At 39.9% G+C, this 20,315-nt stretch overlaps 1 protein-coding gene and 1 long non-coding RNA gene across 7 annotated transcripts in view; one reads left to right on the forward strand and one right to left on the reverse strand.

Annotated features, from left to right (window-relative positions):
• The window catches only part of LOC143960147 (uncharacterized), a 349,230-nt gene extending 341,712 nt beyond the window's left edge, over positions 1-7,518 (forward strand). The window contains exon 4 of the long non-coding RNA XR_013270268.1: positions 4,060-7,518. This is a non-coding gene — a long non-coding RNA (uncharacterized LOC143960147). The remainder of the gene's footprint in view (positions 1-4,059) is intronic.
• The window catches only part of SEMA6D (semaphorin 6D), a 76,438-nt gene that overhangs the window by 32,026 nt on the left and 24,097 nt on the right, over positions 1-20,315 (reverse strand). The window lies entirely within an intron of this gene.

The following is a 20,315-nucleotide window of genomic DNA, read 5'->3' on the forward strand; positions in this document are numbered from 1 at the left end:
CCTTTACCTACATGGAAAGCCATTGTGCTTACTGTAGGTAAGAAAGAGAACTTAAGCCAGCAAACTAGCAGAGTAGTTCAAGGTAAGAATATACATTCGTTTTTAATTAAAAAGTATTTTCACTCAGTATTAGAATTTCATGGTTGGAAAGTACATGGGTTATGTTAATACAATTTGAAGAATAAGACAGAACTCACGGATGACATTCAGTCTTAAAAGAGAAATAGCTTTATATTGTCCAGACATATTGACTTGATGTAGACACACAGCCAGCGCCTAAGTGATGTCTCTTGGCATTCCATTGCTCTGTCCAGCTAAGGGGTTCTGCGGGAAGAGCAATTCAAGTGAATAAAGAGTGCAGCATCAGCGGACACAGACATCATATCCTGTGTGTATTTCAATGGCATGCAGTATCATACAAAGCAAAAGCTTCACCTTCACTCAACTGTAATAAGCCATCTGGTCAATACATGTCTTCTGCACTGAGCATCAGAGAGCACCCCATGTGGGCCAATAACCCATGCTGCCTCTCTATACAAGCCTTTCATGCGCACTGGAAATTTAAAGGGTTCGTTCATGTTTCCTTCACATTTCCAAAAAGATGCTCCTTTTCCACTTAATTTTGCTAGATCGAATACAAATACTCCCAGTCGTCTCCATCTTGCCTAAACAGCAGGATGGGTCAACAGTTAGAAGTGGGCCCCCAGCGGACACTCTCATTTGTTCAAACTATGCACCAATGCAGTGCGCTCAATTTCCCTCTAACAGCGGCTGTAGCACACCGCTAAGCTCAGCTGCTGCGACTAGAAAGAGTGCAATGCACATACACAGTTTGAAAAAGCCAGAGGACCCACTGAGTGTCCTTTTCTAACCTGCAGACCCCTCTGCTGTTTAGGCAGAGCAGAGGAGTTTGGCTACCTGGAAGTATTTGTGGACAAAGGAAAATGTCCTATAGATTTTTTCTCAATTTTCTCATTCCATTCTTCCATTCTCTCAGTACATAAATATGTGAGCAATAGATGAATCGTCTTACTGAAATGCCAAGTGAAGGACGCCACGTGCACCTCTACCCATCAAAACAGCATTTACCAGCAAATTAATTGAACTCAAATTATAGGAAAGTCAACCGGGCATCAGACATATATCCATATCATGGAAAACATAATTTGGTCCACAATCCAAAGAATGCCAAAAATCATAAGGGCTTCAAATAGAGTAATAGAATTTATCAAAACCTCTTAAATTATAATAAAATATGTAACACACCCATATGTTAAAACCGCATGAGTTGCACTATACTTTTATATGGCCACTGAGCACCACTGGTACGTAAAATGAAACTCCTTGCCCTTTCTTTGTATTGCAGAGCACTCTCAGCTCTGTGAAATTAAGCTGCAGCATAATAGACAGGACATAGATTACAGAGAAAGTCACATTTGGGTTTAAGCATGAATCAAAATACTCAGTCTAAAAATACGACAACGCAGGCTGCTTTTGCGATCCTGACCCTAAACTGCAATGCATGCTATGTGAACTAAGGCTCACCCAAGCTCTAAAAGTCATATGACCTCTAACCCTTAACTCTTCAAACCCATAAATAGTAAATAAATCTTTAAAAGGGAGACAAAAATAAATCTTTCATAAAGGAACCCTGAACAACTGTGATCATTTTAAAATGAACAATCAGATTCTTGCATAGGCCCACTTGTGACAAGCCTCTTTAATGACCAATGTAAGTCTTTTTTTATTGTTATGATGTCAGGCTGCTTAACAAGTAAAGAATTGGGCTTTGTTTATGTTTTAGTGCTAAGAACACAGAGTGTTGTGGTGCTGGGACTCTTGTGGTCCAAAGTACTTTTATTTCAGAGGGAATAATAATATTTATTGCCTGGTGCCATGATAAAATCTCCTTCAACAACTTGGAGGAACCCAAAGCCTTCAAAAACATAGTATAACCACACACACAGGTCGTTGTCTCTATTAAAAGCTCTTTCACTTTATTTTAAAAGTGCAGCAGTACAGAACAGTCAAGCTTCCATCTCACATAGTAAAGTTTTTGGACCGTGTCTTGCCCTTTGTCAAGCTAGGAGCAAACAGTTTATTTCTAGCTTGATAAAGGGCTAGACATGGTCTGAAACATTGTTATGTTAAATAGGAATGTTGACTGTTTTGTACTACACGTTTTTTACAATAATTTTTTTTTTTTAATACGGACAGAGAACTACTACATTTTTTGTAGTCTACTGTGCCCTGACCGGCCTCCTTCACAGTACTCCTATCCTGAGTAGTGTTGTTGGAGCACTGTGCAGGGGGTGTGGCAGATCGCAGGAGACCAATACCACTGCACTGTCGTATAGTGGCCCACATCTCCAGCGTGCTGCCGTCACAGGTGCGCTTCATACAGTTCTGAGCACTAAAGCTGGTCATAGACTGACTCAAATTCGACTGGTTTAGCAGAGACTGGTTGAATTTCGATCAATCTAAAGCTATCCCTGCTCAACAGAAATCAAGTTATTTGTTTGACGTCTGTGGAAGGACATGCTGGAAACCTTTGTCAATCAGCAGCTGCAGCCATCGATCATTGTATCTTGACAGCGGCAAGTCCAGCCGTCAGAATACAATGCTGCAGTGGGGTATTCCTCCATCTACCTAATTTGTGTGTCTAGAGCAGTGGTCCCCAAACTGTGGCCCTTTGCTTGCCTTTATCTGGCCCTTGAGGCATTATTCCTGCCACTGACACCTGCAATAAGCCACAATTCCTTCCATTGACATCAACGATGGGGCACTATTCCTTCCACTGCACCAACGTTGGGGCACTATTTCTTCCACTAACAACAATGATGGGGCACTATTCCTTTTACTGACACCAACGATGGGGCACTATTCCTTCCACTGACACCAACGTTCGGGCACTATTCCTTCCACTGACACCAACGATGGGACACTATTTCTTCCACTAACACCGATGGGGCACTATTTCTTTCACTGGCACCAACAATGGGGTGCTATTCCTTTCACTGACACCGGCAATGGGGTGCTATTCCTTTCATTGACACCAACAATTGGGTGCTATTCCTTTCACTGACACCAACAATGGGGAACTAGTCTCCCTCTTACAGTCTGAATTACAGTAAACTGGCCCTTTGTTTAGAAAGTTTAGAGACCCCTGGGCTAGAGGAATGCGTTGGTTGAACAAAAAAAATAAAATAAATCTAAGGCCAGCTTTAAAATATAATAAAATACTTCCATATTCTTAGTTATTATGCAGGTGTCAGTGGGAGGTTACATGAGAACACCGCCGTGTACTAAAATAAGGTATTTTGCTGCATAATTTTGGAAACACTGATTTCTGTAAAAGAGGAAATTCCAGGATTTGTGATTAGTGATTTGACAGCCACAGCAGCAAGGAGGGGCAAGGGGGGAACGGAGGAGACGGCTCACACACAGACTCCTGAACTAACAGGCAGGAGGGGGAGAGAGGAGAGAAAGCGGGATGAGAGAGGCATGTAAACTGACCACGGTGTCATGGATCAGCAGCCATGATTAGCATGGTCGGCAAACTAAGGGAAACACAGGAACAGGCAGGACCAACCAGGTATTTTACAGCATAGAGGAACAAATTACACAGCACAAGCACTGTGCTGTATATCTTGCTTTAAAGGAGCAGGATCTTTTTTTTTTTCTTAGGGCTGCAACCACTTTAACTGGAGTTTAAATATAAACAGAGTAAATTCTTCGTTTTCAGCAGAACCGCACTGTTTGCAGCAAAGCATTAGCACTCCATTGATTGATTTCACTTGTCTCCTGCAACTGCTCATTATCAGCCTGCACTGTAACTACAGAAACATGTCCTAATATTCCAGTTTGCTCATCAAAGTCTCTCGATCGCTAGCATGACCATTTTATTACCATTTATAGAGAAGTAACATCTGCCGCCTTTCGGATCAAATACATGTGTATGTTTTCTTCAGATTATGTAGGAGGGAGGAATACAAATGTGTGTGCTTTGTTCTACATAACTGTGTACTTAGTCTCTTCTTCTCTCTCTCTCTGTTCCAGACACGTCTTCTTCAATGAAAGCCTACAGTGCTTTTCTTGTTTGTCAGCAACAGATACATCAGATACAGCATTGGAGAAATACAGAGAATTCCGGGGCATGATACTAATTGAGTGCGATAGAACAAATGCCCATTCTGTCACTTAAAAACACTACTTGACTTGTTTCAAAGAATCTGCATTAACACCTCTTGATCTATGTCAAAGCGAAAAAAAATTGTTTAATATTGAAACGACGAAGCCGCACTACTGAAAATCTCTGCTTTGATCTTAATTGGCTTCTGGTACCGCTAGTTATATTTCAGCTGTTTGCCAGCTTTTAATATTACAGAAAACCCATCCTTCCCCCTTGAACGGGAACAAGCTGGCAGAAATTCTTGAAAATAGATTCAGTGCTTTTTAATGATGTTGGTGCTTAGTGCTTCATTTAACTTACTCTGAGAACTAAATGCTGCTTTGATTAATAAAAGCACTTTGTACCATCTTTTTCATGTGAAAAACCCTCTAAAACCCAAGATAACTGCACTCTTATTTTTAAATTTAGTTTTGAATAATGTATAAACCAAAGATTATTATATGTGCTCAGTCTACAAAATTCTCCTATTAGAAAGAACGAGTTTTAATAATATCACATTTTTTCCCCTCATAAAGTGCCGCTAGTGCATTTGGAAATTTTGCAGGCAAAAACGATTCCCTGCTCCACTGAGCTTATAATATTATTTTTGCCGGAGGCCTGAGATCGGAAAACAAGTTGACACTGGGATCGGCACCAAGTTTTGCCAGCTAAAAGCTAGTGGTCTGTTTCCTAGACAGAAACATTTCTACACCTAAAAGCAGAAACAGCACATCAATCATTCCCTTTTGCAATTAAAACAAAGTTGTGTGCACTTCAGATTTAAAATGTTTTTCATGGTGCATGATTGATTTTGAAATTACTGAAAAGGTGCTTGTCTTCTTTTTTCTTTCACAACGGACTTAAAGTCAAGTTTTTTGCTCTTTATGTGTCACCACCAAACTGTCAGAGCCCTGCCCCCTATTCCGGATATCAGAAAGTAATTCAGGGATCTTAAATGGATATTTTAGTATGGAGCAATAAGTGGAGGTAGGGGACTAATGTACCTTTAGCATATACATAACTCCTGATTAAAAGCAACAAAGCACTTCCATATACATGTGATAGTACCTTCTCTTTTTCCCCAGCCTCATGGGTGCCGGCCATTGACCTTCTTGCTTTCTGCCTCCAATTTACATTGATGGAGTCATCAGTGGGTCAAGTTTAGGCACGGGGCAGCGCTGCCATGTAATTGGTTGCACCCCTACCAAATATTGACACTGCCACATAACAGTGCATGATTGATGACAAAGTTGGCCAGATGAAGAATGTCTACTATAGACACAGTCTTTCAAAATAAATGGAGTTTTTTATCCAATTTTTAGCCATCTGGATTGAGTGGGACATTGCATAGTATGTGTAAACTGTACCACATCACAAAAAAGTGTAGTGTGCACTTTTTTTGACAGTTGCATGGAAAACGTAGTTATGAATGCAATATACAAAGGCCAAGAAGCCAATGCTCTACCGTGGCACATATGAAGTGCAATACATTTCTGATGGGATAAGGGGAAGGCTTGTGATTGCCTAGAGATTTTTCTATATCAGAACATTTCTGTCTCTGATAATGAGCACCTTTTTGCTTATCACTCCATAATTAATCACTTCCGCTCAGTCGTCTCAAGCAATGCTTTAATTTGTAAATTTACTTGCGAATATTAGAAATACAGGACTCCTCTAGTGGTGGCCATAGATTTAAAAAGGTTGTGAGCAGGTACAAACATGATTAAACAAAACAGCTTGGCAATGGGTTCATATTTAAGCTAGTATAGAGGGTAGAAGCAAATAGATACCTGTACAGTTGTTTTCTAGGTGGAGAACTTATAGAATAAATAGAACTTATATTCTAATCATAGTGCACACTGCTTGACATTTGCTGAATCCAGAGACTTGAAATTGTCATCAGATCCGCCATGTATGGCAAGCACTAAGATGACCAAACACATTAGATGAGTCTCCTGATCCATCACATTCAGCAAAATCAAGAGATGGTCTAAAGGTCATAAGGTATCAGCAAACTCCGGCTGGTGTTTTTAGATTGTAAGCTCTAATGAGCAGGGCCCTCTGATTCCTCCTATATTGAATTGTATCGTAACTGTACTGTCTTCCCTCTTGCTGTGAATCGCTGTGAAAACTGTTGGCGCTATAAAAATCCTGTATAATAATAATAATAATAATAATAATGTCAGGGGAGGAAATAATTGGACGTTGCCCGTCTTGTCTGAATGCTTTTGTTTTCCCCCTTGCTTAGCAAGCCACCACAGGAAGTGTATATATAGTGAACCTCCCCATCTCTCAAAGACTAAAAGTAAATAATCATAGCACTGGGCATAAATGATAAGCTAATGCTGTGCAATGCTGTCACAGTGGCAGTTATGGGTAAAGTACTCAACAATAGGGAGTGAATATGAACAGAGCATTGTTTGGAAGGTCTTATCGTTTAGTTCCCCTTTTACAATTATTATAAAATCTATATCTCTGTGAGATAAAAGTGGAACATCAGCCAAAAGAATCCTTTGTTTTGTTGTTTTGTGTTGGACAAAGTGAAAAGGTTTAGAACCCCTGATGAACATTTATTGCTGCTTTTGTTCCATGTTGGGACTTCACTTCTTGCTCTGGTGGTGGCCACTAGGACACAAGGTGAATTCAAATGTCTGGTTGCTCTGGTGGTGCCACTAGGACACAAGGTGTATTCAAATCTCCCCAACTGGGATACTGAGAGCAATAGAAGCACGTGTTATAGAATGGGTAAGGTTCAGAACCTTGGTTGAGTTTATACTGCGGTCTGTGCCCCCACTAAAGAGGAAGGGGGAGGAAGGTGTGGGGGGAATTTCCTTCTTGCTGTTCGAGTGATTGGTGCCATCAGGTGAAGATAGATCTTCCCAATAAAAAATGTATGTGGCCAGCTTTGCAGCTCTAGACTTTATATCTATAGGGTTTGGATGGGGTAAGAGATAACATGCATAAAATCAGATGTCCATAAACAGATAATATTGTTTAATAGTATGTTTTTTCTATAGGAGAAAAATAAAGTAGAAGTGCACAAGACTGAGAAAGCAATTAAAATGCTGTTCTCTATTGTCCTAGTAAGGCCTGAAGTGGTTGTTTTTGCCCTACAGATACGTCTGATATGATCCTACTGATTTTGGGGAAATTCAATAAAAAAATCACTTGTAGTAAGCAAATGGAAATGCCATAGCTGAAAATGTTGTTTTACGAGGATCATATTAGTGTTATATGCAGTACTTGTCTTTACTACATAAGGGCAGTGAGAGTTCTTTGCAGGGAATCAAAGAGAATTGATTGTCTTTTTATATATACATGGCCTTTGAATAATGTACAAAGTTTCTAAAAGTAAATCCTACATATATAACATACAATAAATACACACATACACAAGCATATGAAATGTGAAGGTTGTACTAAAATTGTTATATTTGATGGTGCCAAAACTGAAAGCATGATTTGGAGCAGATTTTCAGGTATTCACTTTTACCAACTAATTACAGTGGGGAAAATAATTATTTGATCCCGTGCAGATTTTGTACGTTTTCCCACTTACAAAGAAATTAAGGGTCTATAATTTTTTATCATAGGTGTATATTAAATGATAGAGACATAATATCAATCATAAATTTAGAAAAACGCATAAAACAAATGCTATAAATTAAGTTGCAGTTCAGTGATTAAAATAAGTATTTGATCCCCAAGCAAAACATGACTTGGCACTTGGTGGAAAAACCCTTGTTGGCAAGCAAAGAGGTAAGACGTTTCCTGTAATTAGTGACCAGGTTTGCACACATCTCAGGAGGGATTTTAATTCACTCTTTTTTACCGATCTTAGCAACTTGAAGGTTCAGCTCCCTCCATAAATGTTCTGTAGGATTAAGGTCTGGAGACTGGCTAAGCCACTCCATGATCTTAATGTGCTTCTTCTTGAGCCACACCGTTGTTGTCTTGACAGTATGTTTTTGGGTCATTGTCATGCAGAAAGTGTTCTGGCTGAGGGAAGAAGTTTCTCATCCAAGATTTTAAAATACATGGCCCCATCCATTGGCCCCTCAATGCGGAGGTCTGTACCTTTAGAAGGGAAACAGCCCCAAAGCATAATGTTTCCACCTCTGTGTTTGACTGTATGGATGGTGTTCTTATGGTCATAGTTAGCATTTGTCCACCTCCAAACTCGGTGAGCTCCCCTCCTCAAGAAGGCTAAATACAAAATGCCAAAAAGATTAAAAATTCAGAGGCCAACCAAATGACAGGAATCAATCCATGACTGGTATACACTTTTCTGTACTGGACACAAAGAAGAGGCAGGTGGAATAATGTTCCAGCATCAGCCAATGAACAGTTAGCTCTCATTATTCTCACTTGCCAAAACCAATCAAAGGGGAACCAAATAGATTATATTGGCTACTATGCTCATATACCTATTGCTCTCTGTTTTGCCTTGCTGAAAAAAAAATGATTAAAGACTTATGCCGTGTACACACGATCGGAATTTTGGTCGGAAAAAGCTCTGATGGTTTTCCCGACGGAATTCCAACGGGATTTTGCTCAAGCTGTATTGCATACACACGGTCACACCAAATTCCGATCGGCAAGAACGCAATGACGTACAACATGTACGACGGGACTAGAAAAAGGAAGTTAAATAGCCAGTAGCCAACAGCTTCCGTCTCGTAGTTGAATCTGAGCATGCGTAAGTATTTTCATGTCGGAATTGCATACACATGATCGGAATTTCCGATAGAAAGTTCTTCCTTCTGAAAAATTGAGAACATGCTCTCAAATTTTTGCTGGTGGGAATTCAGCCAGATAAATTCTGATGCAGCATACACATGGTCGCATTTTCTGATGAAAAGCTCTCATCTGTCTTTTGCTGGCCAAAATTTCAATCGTGTGTACGAGGCATAAGTAAAATAAAACTTCCTTACGAATTATCTGGAAATTCTAAAATATTATTGGGCTGTGTGAGATTTCACAAGATATAGCTTCTCTGTAATGTAAAATGCATTGGATTTGTGATGTATCAAAGATTTGTGTGATTTTATGATGCCCCAGGCAAAGTAAATGCCACACCACACTCAGTCTCTATTCCAACAATCAATATGGACCAACAGCATAGAAGTATATTTCATGAAGTCAGCAGACTCGTGTTTACACAGATCAAAGAACTTGGCAAGGATACTTGGAAATGAACAGAACAAAATGAATCTGCATCCTAGACATCCATAACTCTGTTTTGATGTCCATACTAAAGATTACGACATACTAGACACGTCTTCTACCATTAAGCTCTAGCAAAGATCGAATATTTCTGCTAATGCATTGCACTGAAACAACATATATGTGCAGAGAATCCTCAATATTTTGAATATTTACAACTTTCAAACTTTAGTCTTGAATAAGAAAACTATCTGATTATGGTGGTAAAGTATAAACCGAATTGAGTAGATATACCCATAGCAGTGCACCACAGTAATTCAGTGGAAAGAAAGGACTACTCCTTTGTGTATATGAATGTCTAATTCTCTTCTAAATACCCAAGTACTTTTAACGTACTCTTAAAAAATGAGCGTTTATAACCAGGAATGTATACAACGTGGTCATTGGGTGCAGCCAGAGACCACTTTGTGGGAAAGTTATACAGAGAGGGTCTCACAAACATCACTGCAATGCTCATTACTCCTTCATCTATTTGATGAACGAATTACTGATTGACACACAGTTAAACAGAATAATCTGACAATGCATTAAGTGAGTGAGAATCAATTAAATGAGGCTCCCTATACACGCTCACCCTTAATGATATCCTGGGTCCTATCCAATGGATTCCATCTTAATTACGATAAGGTTTATCTTATCAGTTAAAGAAATAGTTTAAGTATTTAAAGAAATCTTTAGCCTAAAAATATTATTTCCCCTGGTTGCTTCACAGTGAGAAAAGGCTTAAATCTCCATTTCTTTACCGTTCTTTAAACTCAACAAATTTCTGAGTGAAACAAATAGGAATCCAGCAATGATGAGTCAACACTGTGATCACCGGGCCCTTATTTACATATGAAATACACTTTTGTATCTCCCATGAATGAATTTAAAGTGAAACTTTTCAGCTATTATAATAATAATGAATCCATTTCTCTCTCCATTGCAAAATGCCAGGATAAAGTTTGCAGTGCAGTTCAGAATATTTACACAGCCAGCAACTAGAATGTACACTTCGGAAGTGACATTTTTCACAACCTTGATAATATATGAGGAATTTTAATACTCTTTAATATCAAACCAAGATGCATACAAAGAACGGCGCTTTGACAGGACTAAAAACAATTAGGTTACCATTTCAACCATTTCAACCTTTTCTTCTCCAACTTTTGGTACTAGACTAGTGGTTTTTAAATTCTGAATTGCTGGTTCTATATCAGCTAGCACAATAACCCTTTCCAAAAAAAATGAAATAAATGAATAAATAGAGTTGCATTTGGAAGACAGAATAAAAAAAAAGTATAAGGATAAAATGTGATTGCATTTACAGGGCGCTTGTTCCGTTCAGTTCCGTGTGCTTTTTTCCTGCACTAAAAATGCATGCACAGTATTTTCCATGTATTCTAATGGCTCTAGTTCACACCATGCAGTCAGTTTCCGGTCAGTTTCTGCACCGGAAACTGACTGCATGGTGTGAACTAGAGCCATTGGAATGCATGGTAAACGCTGTGCATGCTTTAATATAAATAAAATATGTTGTAGGTACTACAATTTTACGGCCTAGCTGAAAGCCGAAGGCAAGACAAAGTATTTTTTTCATTTGTAGCAATCCTAACCCCAAAACCATGTGCATCACCTTTCGCATTAAAGCGCTGCAGCCATCATTCTTGATATATATGATACTAAATCTCAGGCAACTAGTGGGGGCACTACAATAAAAATGGTTAAGTCTGACGCTTGATCTTTTCATAGAACCACAGAATTATCCTTACTGTTTCTCTTATGATGCTTCTGAGTAAAGTGAACCTGATCTGAAAAAGTGAAGATTTGCTACGTCATAGGGAACATCTAGAAATTGTACTTCCTTCTGAAAAATGATATGCCTTAAGCTTTATAACTGTAATGTGCATTGTGATATCTAAGATACTGCTGCCTCTGACTGCTAGTTAAAGTGAGATTTGGTGATGTCTCTGCTGTGATGCTCATTGTTTTCCTTGCAGGAAAATAAGTGGTATTTGAAAACGCATAGTGAAAACATCTCCCTGCTTCATTCGTTGATGGAATTTGGGATTTTCCCACCTTCCCTGCTGTATCCCAAGTATTCCCCCCACTAATCTTCAGGGGAACAGCACTGACAAGAGAAAGCAAAGCCCTGTCCCTTTCAAGATGACTGCCGCCATATTGTGTCAATCAAGGCATGGAAAGTTGGATATAAATGGGGATATCCCACTTTATTAGCTGTCTATAGTACTATAATATAACCTATGTAACTCAAGTTCTAATTGTATGTAGTACTGGCATTTTAGGATCAGAACAAGAAAAATGTTCAAAGGGAAGGACTGTCTTTCCTAACTGGGGTTCTTCCAGAGGTTACTAAGGGTTCCTTGAGCAATTTCTGACTCTTAGATAAATAACCACTGACACCAATAATCTTTTAAGCCATCTGTAATGGGGCATTCTTCCCACCGGCTGCCAATGTATGGGGCATTCTTCCCACGACCACTAATGTATGGGGCATTCTTCCCACCAGCTACCAATGTATGGGGCTTTCTTCCCACTGATCTCCAATGCATGGTGCATTCTTCCCAATGACCACCAAAGTAAGGGGCATTTCTTCCACCAATTGTCAATATAAGTGGCATTCTTCCCACTGACCACCAATGTAAGTGGCATTCTTCCCACTGACCACTAATCAATATAAGGGGCATTCTTCTCACTGACCACCAAAGGGGCATTCTTCTCACTGACCACCAATGTAAGGGGCATTCTTTTCACTGGCTATCATGCTAATGTATTACGTGTTGCAGACTTAGTAATTACTAGCAAGTGTTCCCTGAGACCGAAGAGGTGTTTCAAGGGTTCTTCCATGTTCAAAGGTTGAGAAAGGCTGGTCCAAGGCCTAAATCATCAGTTAAAGCTATAAACAAATATACTTCTAATACAAATACATGCATTCATAAGCTATTTACCAGTTGTTCACATTCACATGACACCTTTACCAAGATTCCTTTAAATCTTAAACTAGAGCACACTTCACACCCAGACAAATGTGTCATCCGCTTCTAATATCTACATTACACAAATCAAATTCACACAAGCTATAGCATAAACTTCACAGCATTAGCACAGGTCTAAAAGCATTCAAGTGCTAATAATTGATTTTCATGCAAAACACGTGCAACACAATAGGTTAATTAAAGCTGAACTCAAGGCAAGAAGTGAACTGCAGTAATTGAAATTGTTTTGCTTGCCAATGGGTATTGTTTTGTGTGATGCAGGCATCGATGTCACAATGCACAGCCATAGCTTTAAAGTAGAACTAAAGGCAAAACTTTTTTTTTTGTTTGGGATAGAGTGGAGATGGATCAGAACCATCACAAATTTTGGGTTGTCCCCAGAAAAGTTATAGAGAGTACACCAGTTCTGGTGACCTGGGGGTCCCCAAGAAATGCTCTTAATTTGTAGGGATTTCCTCTCACTTCCTGTTTGTCTATAGGACAGGAAGTGAAGGGAAATCTCTGCAATGGGATACAGATGGCGAAAAAAAAAATCTGATATTCTATCCAAAAGGGGAAAAAAAGTTTTGCCTATATTTCTACATTAATTTCAGTGCAGCAGTAGCACAGCTTGTTCAGGGCCACCCAGGCCTGTGACTAAATAATGAAGGAGCAGCAGAACACTGTTAGAAGTCATCCTCCTACTCAATCTACTCTCATCCAATTATCACATGATCCTAACTGCCTTAGTGCTGTGCAGGAGATTACAGGAAGTTTATCTTAAGAAAGATTCCGGTACCTAAACTAGTTACATTCAAAACTACATTTTATTTATTTTTAAATGAATACATACCAAGATCAACCACTGTATGTCTGCTTTTCTTGGACATTGGGAACACCAACATTCGCCCGGAGAATGTGAGATTTTGTGACAAGTGCCTCAGACACAATTTATCCAGGATAGTCAGTATTTAAAGTGATCCTGATTTGAAACATTCAAATATAAAACATGCTCCGAAAAACTCTATAAAAACATTTTTTTTTCTGCTCCCAGATGCTGAAGCTCAAAAAATGCTAATAGCCCAAAAGTAGATGGACACAGAAGAACACTATTTAGCGTCTAGGAGCAGAAAAAATGCTAATAGCTTCTAGGAGGGAGAAAAAAAAGGGGGAAGAAAGGGAAAGGAGGAGGGGAAGAAGGAAGAAAAATGGGTAGTTGATGTGGAAAGGGAGTAAAAATGACCAGAATCAGGAAAAGAAGGGTGAGGGGAAGGGGAAAAGGGGAAAGGGGAAATAAGGAAAGAGAGGAAGAGGGGGTTTGGGGGTGAGGAGGAATGGGTGGTGAGGAGGAGGGGGGAGTGCAGGTATACATAATGGTTAAAAGGATTATAACCTACCTGATTAGATAGCTTTAAAAATAGATTCAAAGAATGTGTACATAACTCCAGTTGGGAGAGAGAAGCACAACAGGCAAATGAGGAGAGGCAAGCAACCATAGATAAAGTATCTGAAGTGGTGGTGGCTGGAATATGATGTAATTCTACAACACCAATGACTAGTTACAAGCTGAGCGTTCAGTTCACATGGAGCAATAGCCTGGTAAGGGAGTTCCTCTATATGTAGCCAAGCTCAAGCCTATTGGAGTCAGTCAGGCCTATAAAGCTAGGACAAACAGAGCGTCCATGCGGGAAGAGGTAGGAAGCCAACTCACCAAGATTTAGTTGTTAAGTCCCAATCTTACCTTACTCTTAGTTGTCGGTCACAACCCCCCCCCCCCCCCCCCCGCCCCAGAAATAGATCTGCAGTGCACGTGACGTCATCCTGTCTGGCTCTCTGCACTGCACAGATGTGTGGTACCACGCTACTGCGAATGGGCAGGAAAGCCCAAAACATCGGCAATGCAAGAGGGGGGGTTCCCTCAAGGGAAAACCACCCTCACCAGGGGAGTCACATGTCCGCCGCTGGGGAGAAGAAGAAAGCAGCCAGGAAAAGACTAGCTAAGCATGTGGGGAAAGCAACAACCCAGTTTGATTTCACCAAGTATACACAACATTTAGTAACTAAACATTGATTACAGCAAGGTAATGAGGGGCTAAATAGCCCCAAATCTATAACACAATACTTTATTTGTAAACAAAACATTTTATAAATTTGACTATAACTGAACTAATTCAGGGGCAGATATGAACGACCAGATAAACTGAAAAACGAAAAAAAAAAAAGAGGAAAAAACCTATAAGAAAGGTTTATAAGATATCATCTCTTTAAGGCCTGGGGGGGGGGGTGGTGGCATTGAGACGTTCAATCCACAAAGTTTCTCTCTGTAAAATTGTCCTATCCCAGTCACCCCCTCTAGGGCTCTGTTTGACTACTTCAAGAACCAAGAATTTAACAGCCATAACATCAAAGCGATGGTGCAGTCCAATATGTCAGCCTACGGTGGTAAGTTTACCATTGCTGGAATAGTATAAGTAATACCCGATTTGCTGGCTGGAATCCTGAAATCTGTCTACCGAGTGCAATTTCTTTGTAGGCACAAATATTGCGCCTACGGAATGCTCCGCATTAATGGATGTGGGTGGGCACTTGACGCATGTAGAAGCGTATTACCAGCCGTTGGTTTACGGAACAGATCTATACCTATTGTACCATCCTGCTTGACGATAGAAAGATCCAAAAAAGGGATGTGTCTGTCGTCAAAGCTAAATGTGAACTTCAGGTTAAAGCTACTGTCATTCAAGGCCTGAATAAACTCCAATAGTCTATCTATAGTGCTGGTCCATACCATTAACAGGTCATCTATGTACCTGTACCATAGCAGGACATGTTCAAGGAAATGTGTGTAATGATCATCAGAAGTTATATGTCTCTTCCATCCACCCAGATACAAATTAACATATGCCAGGGCACATGACATCCCCATAGTGACTGCTTGAGTCTGTAGATAAAGTTGATCATTGAAAGGTAAAATAGTTTAGTAAAAATGAAGTGTAGTATTTGCAAAATAAATTGATTCAGAGGCCAAGAGGCCTGTTCTTGTTCTCTGAGGAAGGATCCAGCCGTCCGGACATCCTGCTCGTGGGGGATACTCGAGTATAGGGCCTCGATATTTATAGCTACAAGCAGGACATCCAGAGGGATCTGGATCCCCTCAATATGTTTCAAAAGGTTGGTAGTATCACGTATGTAGGATGGAAGACTTGGTATATGAGGCATTAAGAAAGCATCTACAAATTTGCTGGCATTGTGTGTAAGCGATCCTATCCCAGAGACAATTGGTCTACGGGAGGGTTTCTGGATATTTTTATGGGTTTTCAGAAGGGTATAAAAGGTGGGGATGCGTGACAATTTGGGAACCAGGAACTTCAGGGTATATTTGTCAATGAGGCCCTCATAGAAGGCCCCAGTGCAAAGGAGTTCCAAGGCAAAAGTAGAAATAAGGGCAGGAGCAATGGGTTTATACCCATTGTGGTTGTTCAAAACAGTCAGGCACATTGATTGATACTGAATATGTGTCATTAAAACAATATCACCTCCTTTTTCTGATTGTTTGATAGTAAGCACAGTAGAACATTTAAGTGCTTTAATTTGTCTAGTATTAAGATTTGATGGAATCTTGTGCCAATGCTGTTTCTTAAGGTCCCTGATGGCTTCACACAGGAAGGCCCAAATCACCGGGCAGGTCAAAAGATCAGGAAATTTGCGGGATCTCAATTGAAATTGTTTAGTCAAATGGGCCTGGGATGAAATGGAGGTAGGAACAGTAGATATTTCCCCATTTCCCCCTCTCCAACCCCCCTTTTGTCTTTCTCATTGGACAGTAGTGATCTCTTTGCATACTTGTGGTACTAAACTATGCAGTAATCCCATTGGACAGTAGCAGTCTCACTGGATATTAACAGTTTCATCAGTGAGTGCCGGTTTACACCAGTGTGATGCGAGAACATGCAAATCCAGTGCGGGTTCCCGCATCGCACCTGAATTGCACTGTGGTTCACACCGAGAGCTGCAAACCACTGTTAACTGCACCCTCCAGATCAGTTCAGGAATCAGATCGCATAAGTGTGAACACCCATACAATCCGATTCCAGCGCGGACTAACAAAAGGGTCCTGCACCATTTTGGTGGGAATGAGATGTGATTTCAGCCATACAGTTTGTATGGCTGAAATCGCATCGCACAGACATTGCATGTGATGTGAACAACTATGCGGTGGGAATCACATGCAATGTCTGGCATTGCACGGGCTTAAGGTCTCATCAGACAGCAGAGGTCTCATCAGACAGCAACAGTCTTACAGGATGTTAGAAGTCTCATCGGATGGTAGCAGTCTCATCAGATGGTAGCAGTCTCATCAGATGGTAGCAGTCTCATCAGATGGTAGCGGTCTCATTCGATGGTAGCAGTCTCATTCGATGGTAGCAGTCTCATCGGATGGTAGCAAAGTTACAAGCGAGCATCTTGTGGTTTTAGACTAGATTTTACACACATGCAGTGGCATTCTAAATTATCACAGTTTAAAATGAATTCATCATATGGGACACAAGAGCTCAGTAGTGTGAAGCAGACTGAAGCAACCCTGACATCACTTTTACTGCTTTGTATTCACAGTGCTGTACTAATGGGAGTACAGTGGATTTCATGTCTTCAAGTTAAATCTCCAATTCTACAGAGGAAAGCAGAAAGTGTGACATTCGCATTGCTCTGTGCCTGGACACTAAACGAAGGCATTAATCTAGACACACTGACAGTCTATTCATTAGAAGGATCCTGACTTGGCCTAAAACATTACTCGAAACAGTGCTAAAGTGCTTTACTTTGCAGGGCTTGAAAAGTACCTATATTGGCCTTCAAAGTGATCCCTCTGTCCTACTCCTTGATCCCCAGGCCCAGGCTGCACATACAGCCACATCTTTGGGCAAAGTTTATATTAAAGCTGGCCATAAATCAGTATGATTTCATTTTAATTTTTTTCAGGTGGTTTGTAAAATTTTCGATTGGTTAATGGGGTAATTTCACATTCATTTTCAACCGTACTGTTGAGAAAATTCAAAGGAGCAGGATGAAACGAATTTTCTTGAACAAAATAAATTCTAAACTGTGAATGTGGATTTTGTTTGGGAAAAATCATGCATATTATAATGAAACCTATTTAATATGTCTGGCATTCCATTCTGGATACAATTTTTATGGTTTTAAATAAAATTGGTTGACCCAATGATGGTAGGAAATAGTGACAGTTTTTCTATGAACATTCAAATGAAAAACTTAGGCAGGTCATACATGATGCGATTTTCTTTCCTGTAACCATGAGTTTGAGCCATTCCTGGAGGGAGAACACAATGGTTATCGCTAGTGGCTATAGCCGCTGGCAATAATCGCGTGTAGAAATGTGATATAGTGGTTGTACCCAAGTCAACAGATGAATTGACTTTGGTAAAATCAGCCTGCCCATAGAAGGTTTGAATCTTGACTAGTCCTTGCTGAACCGGCCAAGACTCAAACCTATGACCAGCTTAACTGTGTAAAGCCAGCTTCACAGTCCATTCATTTGAATGATCCTGACCTGGCCTACCGGCAAAGCTATCCAAACAATAGTAAAATTTAGTTTAAAAATATTTGTTTTTGGAATGTCCTTTAGATTTTCTAATGGTTAGTGGGGTCAAATTCAATTCAACAATTCTTTTCAACCATAGTGATGAGAAAATTCAAAGGAGCAGGAAGGATTTTTTATTTTTTTTAAAATGAAGGGAGTTTTCTTTAAAGCGCTTGGTGACATTTACCTACAGGTAAGCCTATAATAAGGCTTACCTTAGGTAAAATTAGTATCTCCAAACCTGCACCCATCATGCAGCCAGTGACATCACTGGAACATGCGATCTGAAGGTCTCTGTTGGCATTATAGAATATACATCTGAGATTTATGATGAACGTACATTCGGAAATCTACCAATGTATGGCCAGCAAAATGTAGAAATGGTGCTGAAGTATATTCCTTCCTGGTGCCTACAAAGTACTTGCATTACCCTTCAAAGTGATTCCAGAGTCCCTGTCCATGGCCCCAGGCCTTGACTGTACAACAAGCCAGAACGTTAGTCCAAGCTGAGATTAAAGCTGCATTCATAACTCTGCATGAGACATGTAGTGTGTTTTTGTGGAGCTTTAAGCTGGTTTTACATGCATTATGATTCAGCTCTGTGTTTTCATGGAAATTATACCAAAGCAGCAGCATGCAGAGTCCTTGTATTACACTGGACCCACAATGCACATCTGAACCTTACCAACTATGTGACTACATAGGTAACTATGTACCATAACTTAAAGGATCAGTTCACCTTGATGGAAAAAATAATAAATACGCATAATTTTGCAAATAAAAAAAATGTTTTTTTCCAGCATAAGCCTGGAAAGCATAGCACCTGCAGACATGTCCTCCGGCTTTCTTGCTGTATGTGCCAAAGGACAGGTCAATAAACTACAAGAGTGCCCATTAGCACCCCGCAGCCCATTAAAACTACAAGTCCAAGCAGACGTACAGGTAGTTTATTCATTCACAGGAAACTGTGAATGAATGATGTGGCTGTGTGGGCGGAGCTCCTTTAAAAAGTGACAGTGGGTGCAGAGAGAAGAATCCTTACCGGGGGTTCAGTACATGTACAGTTTTTTTTTTTTTTCTGTTCAAAAAAATCCTGACAGATCCTGTTGTGATCCCCACCAGAATACACTGACCAATAATTGCAGTCATGGAACAGACAATGCTACAAATGGACCGAAAGTAGGGCAATTGCTGCTGAACCGGCCAACTTTCGGTATGTGTGTACTGGGCTTACGACTGTCCAGAAATTCTTGGAATGAGCCAGAACACCTTCTCCTTTGAGCGTCTAAAAAGGTGTGTATGTATATATATATTATATATATATATATATATATATATATATATATATATATATATATATATATATATATATATATATACACACATACACACACACACACACACATATACACGCACATTATCTCACAAAAGTGAGTACACATTTTTGTATAAATTTCATTAGATTTTTTCATGTGACAACATGAAGAAATGACACTTTGCTACAATATAAAGTAGTGAGTGTACAGCTTGTATAACAGTGTCAATTTTCTGCCCCCTTAAAATAACTCAACACACCGCCATTAATGTCCACATTGGGCATCAAATATGTGAGAGGTGTACATATTATATGTATAAATATATATATATATATATATATATATATATATATATATATATATATATATATATATATATATATATATATATATATATAGGCGTAGTCTCAAATTTGACTGCAAAAGTGGAAATAGACTTCCAAGCCCTCTTGGCAATAAGTGCCCCTTTAACTGTCAACACCAGAACTTCTACTGCCCACTCAAGGAATGCTGTCTGTGTATTTTCCTTTTTTTTTATATTTAGAGCTGAAAACAGTTACTTTTATCTCAAACAATTTTAGAAAGCTCTGTTGCTTCTAAGTGACTTGGCAGATTCTAACTATACTCGTTCTCTCTCTCCGAAATTCTCCTGTCGGGAAGATAAAGCGTTGGTGGCTTAGCAACTGCTACCACATTAAAACTTAAAACAGAGTTCCACCCATTTAAAAGTCAGCAGCTACAAAAAGTGTAGCTGTTGACTGTTAATAAACACACACTCACCTGTCCCACAGTCCAGCAACGTGGGCACCTGAAGCCTCTCTTCTCTCCCCCTCCTCTCTGGCGCGACAGCATCACAAGTGTGGGCACCTGGCTGGGGCTTCACAGCTGGGCAGGCACTGAACATGAGCGAACCCTGCTGCTCATTGTGAATGGCTGGGCAATCTTCTGGGACCTGTGACGTGTCCCAGGAGATTGCAGGAAGGGAGGGGGAAGAGATTAACTTCCGCTCTGCACCGCGGAGAGGAAGTGGG

Source organism: Lithobates pipiens, unplaced genomic scaffold (genome assembly GCF_037356315.1).
Source record: "Lithobates pipiens isolate NorthernLeopardFrog02 unplaced genomic scaffold, aLitPip1_a1.2 Scaffold_8, whole genome shotgun sequence".
Classification (NCBI taxonomy): Eukaryota; Metazoa; Chordata; class Amphibia; order Anura; family Ranidae; genus Lithobates; species Lithobates pipiens.